This window comes from Carlito syrichta, unplaced genomic scaffold, assembly GCF_000164805.1.
Source record: "Carlito syrichta isolate Samal-C Ts95f unplaced genomic scaffold, Tarsius_syrichta-2.0.1 Scaffold314770, whole genome shotgun sequence".
Classification (NCBI taxonomy): Eukaryota; Metazoa; Chordata; class Mammalia; order Primates; family Tarsiidae; genus Carlito; species Carlito syrichta.
In genome coordinates, this window is record NW_007258866.1 from 428613 (window position 1) to 432983 (window position 4371).

Sequence of the window (4371 nt, forward strand, 5' to 3'; positions counted from 1 at the left end):
AAAATAATTAGCCGGGCATGGTGGCACATGCCTGTAGTTCTAACTACTTACACGGCAGAGGTGGAAGGATCGTCTAAGCCCAGCAGGTTGAGTATGTGGTGGCTGTGAGCATGCCACTGCACTCCTGCCTGTGCAACAGACCTCAACTCAAAAAATGTTTAAAAACAGAAAAAACATGAAGTATACAGATTTGAAGAGACTTAAGAGACATATCAAACAAATGAAATGTTTGCTCCTCATTCAAGAAACTAAAAACAAACAAATAAACAAACTAAAACAAAAGAACAACGACGACAACACACACACACAAAACCCTGTACGGGAGAAATCTGAAAACTGACTGGATATTCAATGACATCAAGAAATAATTGTTTTAAAGGTGGGTCAGTGATATTGTGGTTATTTTTGTTAAAGGGACTTTATCTTAAACAATATACATTAATAACTTCCACATTACTTATGAATTTTTTTTTCTAGAGACATGGTGTTGCTCTGTCACCCAAGCTGGAATGCAGAGGCCATTCACAGACGTGACCATGGCTTACGCATCCTCCATCTCCCGGGCTCAAGTGATCCTCCTGCCTCACTCTTCCGAGCAGCTGGAGTTACAGGCACACATCACCATTTTGTAGAGATGGGGTCTTGCTATGTTACCCAGACTGGTCTCAATCTCCTGGCCGCAAGTGATTCCTTCTTGCCTTGGCAACCCAAAGCGCAGGAATTACAGGCATGAGCCACTGTGCCCAGCCAGATTTCATGTGTTTACGTATGCACATTAGGCCTTTGAACAATAAAGAACTAAAACAACACAAAGAGTCCTTATCTTTTAGAGACACACACGGAAACATTTGGGAATGAAATGACACGCCTGGAATCTGCTTAATCTGGCCTTGGGAGAGGAAGGTGGTAATAGAGGTCTGAAGTCAGCAAATTATGCCCTACAGGCCACAGGTGGTCACTTGTTTTGTTATGAACTGAAACTTTGAATGTTTTTTAAAAACAGCAGCTTTACTGACGTATAATTCACAGGCCACTCCATTCACCTTTGAAGTGTGCAATTCAGTACTGTCAGTACCTGCTGCGCAAACCACCACCACAATCACCCTGAGAACATCTTCATCACCCAAAATACAGCTGCCCCCGCTCAGCAGTCACCTGTCCCTTGGCAACCACACATCCACTTCCTGTCTCCATAAACTTGCCTGTTTGGGGCATTTCACATACATGGAATTGTATAATAGGGGCTATTCTGAGCAGGGTTTCTTTCACTCAGCAATGTTTCAAGATCAACCCACACTGTAGCATATCAGTACTTCATTTTCTTCTACTGCCAAATGAATAAGAGCTTTACATTTTTCAAAGGATTGTTCTAAAAAAACAAAGAAAAGTAAATGACAGAGAACAAATGTGTCCAACAAAGCTGAAAACACACTCTCTGTGGCTCTTCACAGAAAAGGCTTGCTGACACGATACTAATGAAGAATGACCGCGTGCTGAAAACGGCTGAGGCTGAGTGATGGGTACGTGGGGATCCTCCTACGATTCTCTCTGCTGTTGGCTATGTTTGATGTTTTCTTTTGTTTTTGAGTTGGAGCCTCACTCTGTCACTCAGACTGGAGTGCAGTGGCTGCTCCCGGCCACCGCAGCCTTGACCTGCTGGGCTCTGGCAATCCTTCCGCCTCAGCCTTCCAAGTAGCTGGAACTACAGGTGCGCACTACCATGCCTAGCTAATTTTTTTTTAATTTATTGTAGAGATGAGATCTCGTCAAGTTGCCCTGGGTCTCGAACCCTCGGGCTAGCCAATTCACTCACCTCGGCCTCCCAAAGCGCAGGATTACAGGATGAGCCACCAAGCCCAGCCAAGTATTTTCCATAATAAAAAAATTAAAACATTTTCTGATCCTAAGAGGATGGTGATGTCTGTGCTTCCTGTTAAAACGAGTTCAAGAAACAAGGGAACCTTGAAGTAAAAATAGATAATGTTCAAAAGAAAAAAGATGATGATAAAAGTCCTGATGATCAAAGTCATCTTTAAATCAACAGTTTAAAAAAGTTACATTTTTGCTGTGTTCAATAAAAAATGCAGTGAGTGAGTGAACTTGACTCAAAATGTGACCTACTAGGGAGGGGAGGGACTCGATGGTCATTTTCCAGCAGGTTTTCTAGTTGGTCGTTTTGAAACACCACAAGGGCTTCCGAGGTCAGTTCACAGAATGCACTTTCAGACTTACAAGGGCAGCAGATGTCTTGCTTTGCTTTCTTACCTCCTCTTTCTGCATTCACGGCTGACTCCACCGAATCAACACATACTTCCATGAGAAAGCCATTTGCTGCTCCTGAAACACAGTTAGAACGGCGCGTAAGGGTACCGTCCATCAGACCAACTCCCTGCAGATTATCTCACCCTGTGCTGCCAAAATCTAAATGTCCAATGACAGATAAACAGGTAAGTCCACCAGGGCCCATAAATGCAATACAATATCACATTAATTATTGAACCGATGCCCCTGGACTAGGTAAGAAATTACATGGAAGCAAATATACACTGAATGTCAAAGTACCTTCCTAACACAGATCTCACCATCTCATCACAGCTCAGATTCTTACAGTGCTTCTCAGAGACCGCAGAATGCTAAACTTCTTTTTTGAGTATGAGTCTCACCCTGTTTCCAGAGCATGATTATGGCTCACACAGCCTCGACCTCCTGGACTCAGTTAATTCTTCCACCTCAGACTCCCAAGTAGCTGGGACTATAGGCATGCGCCATCATACCCAGCTAATTTTTTTGATTTTTTGTAGACAAGGTATGTTGTACGTTGTTTGTATATTGCCCAGGCTGGTCTCAAACTCCTGGACTCAAGCGATGCTCCCATCTCAGATTCCCAAATTACTGGGACTACAGGTGTGAGCCACTACGTCGAGTCAGAAGGCTTAAAATTCTTTATAAGGAATATATGGGTTTGGGGGGACTTTTTTGAGTTGGAGTCTCACTGTCGCCCAGGCTGGAGTGCAGTGGCAAGCTCACAGCCACAGCAGCCTCGACTTGTGGGGCTCAGATGATCCTTGCACCTCAGCCTCCCAAGTCACTGGAACTACAGGCCTGCACCACCATGCCCTGCTAATGCTTTTATTGTAGAGATGAGGTCTCGACAAGTTGCCCAGCCTGGTCTTAAACCCCTGGGCTCAGGCAATCCTCCTGCCTCGGCCTCCCAAAGTCCTGAGATATCAGGCATGAGCCACCGTGCCCAGTGGAATGTGTTTAGAAGCAGACAGACATTACATCATGCTGTGATCCTAGAGAAGTTACATAAAACAGGGTAGGTTTAAGTGCCCACCTCATAAAAGTGAGGACTGAAGGAGGTAATTCATGTGACATGCACAGGGCCAAGAATTCAGGGTATCAGGTATTAGTCACATACTTCACGCTACTTCCTCCTGTGCCTCCAGATCTCTCCAGGTCCCACCCCTAGCTCCCCAATGCCGCCACCTTCACCCAGTGTCCTTGCAGCCTCTCTGGAAAAGCTCCAATTTCTCAAGGCTCAGTCAAATCATATTTCCATGGCTTATCCTCTCTCCCAGGGTAGGAAATTGTACTTTCCTCTCTGAACTCATGTAACTCTTTATGAGTCAGATGTTCCTCTTTAAAACACACATTACGGATGGTCAGGTGCAGCGGCTCACACAGGTCATTCCAGTACTTTGGGAGGCGGAGGCGAGAGGACTGCCTGAGTCCAGGGGTTCAAGACCAGCCTGGGCAACTTGCCAAAACCTCATCTCTACAATTAAAAACAAAAAAGACAAGACAAGAAAAGAAAAGAAAAAAGTAGCCGGACGTGGTGCCACGTGCCTGTGGTTCCAGCCACCTGGAAGGCTGAGCCCAGCAGGTTGCGGCTGCGGTGGCCATGAGCGTGCCACTGCACTCCAAGGGCGACAGAGTGAGACCCCGACACACACACACACACACACAAACCCCAAAACCAAAAAAACAAAAAACACAAATTACTTTCTACCTCTTATAATTTATGCAGATAGTAAGGAGACTGGCAAAAACATAAACTACAGCCACTCCTTAGCGCTTCTGTTTGGGAAGATTTTGCTTTTCATCACATTATGTTAACATGCAAGGGGTTTGTTTACTGCGGTCGTTTCCGAATTAACCAACCAGCAAAGACCTGTTTTAATTTCCGATACGGTCAAAATCGACAGATACAACTCCCACAAAGACCCGATGTGGCCGGGCGCGGGGGCTCACGCCTGTCGCCCTGGCGCTGTGGGGGAGGTCGAGGCGGGAGGAGGGCACGAGGCCAGGAGTTCGAGACCCCGCGGGACCCCCGCCTCCACCGCCACGACGACCCACGGAGAAGATCCC